At 36.6% G+C, this 952-nt stretch overlaps 1 pseudogene; it reads left to right on the top strand.

Moving 5' to 3' along the window:
• The window catches only part of LOC119591866, a 40,067-nt pseudogene that overhangs the window by 22,125 nt on the left and 16,990 nt on the right, over window positions 1-952 (top strand).

Below are 952 nucleotides of genomic sequence, written 5' to 3'. Positions count from 1 at the left end.
ACACCTTTACTTAGTGTACTTAACTTCATAAACAAGAATTTGTAAGTGCAGTTTTATAGGAAAGTAGTTAGACACCAAATTTTAAGGAAATTGTGAAATAATACTCATTTAATTATATACTACTATCAACACTATTTGCCAGTGTAGTTTCCTAAAGCATGCTTTCCCCAATTTTAGACTTCACACTCTTATCAGTATGGAGGGGGTCCTCTCTCTCCCCATCCATGGCCTCAGACCTGAGATCAACGTCAGGTGAGTTTTGTGAATAATGCTGGCTGGATCAACACTGTCCCACTGTCATCGAATACGTCTACACTCTCCAAGAGATCAAATCGCAGCAAGAGAATGGTTAATCCTGATGTCTATGTTAAGGACTATCTCAAGAAAAGGGCATATCCTCCTCTTGCTGGTAAGTTAAAGTGGTGTTCATGATCATTCAGGTATTAGAAGAGTGAATTTCTTTAGTTAACTTTCAAGCAAAAATTTGCAGCAAGTTTACACAGTCGTTAGTATTTGTTGTTTGAAATATTATATTACAAGAAGGATTCTGTAACCTTGTATGTCCTAATAGGCAGTGGAGATTCAAGCCCTGAAGGTCATGGCTCCAACCTCCACAACCCACTGGCCAAGGAGGAGAAGTGACAACTCCACAAGAAGAAGCTCTAGTCAAGTGGTTGTCCGGTGGTTTAACAGCCAGAAAGCCTGGAGTGGAAACACAAACCTGCTTGGAGATTTTCACCAGCACTCTGTTTATTTCTACTAGGTAAGATATTAAAAATCTTTTTAATTGTTAATGGATTTTGCAAGTGGGTATTTACAGTTGTGAAGTTTATTTGATAAATAGGTGTATCTACAAATTATATTTCCATAAAAAAATATGAAAAATACAAAACACTGGTAACATTACAGGTATCTATATATAATCTATAATGAATATATTTCCCATGTCTGT

This window comes from Penaeus monodon, chromosome 29, assembly GCF_015228065.2.
Source record: "Penaeus monodon isolate SGIC_2016 chromosome 29, NSTDA_Pmon_1, whole genome shotgun sequence".
Taxonomy (NCBI): Eukaryota; Metazoa; Arthropoda; class Malacostraca; order Decapoda; family Penaeidae; genus Penaeus; species Penaeus monodon.
The sequence above is the reverse complement of the archived record's forward strand: the minus strand, read 5'-3'. Positions and strand labels throughout refer to the sequence as shown.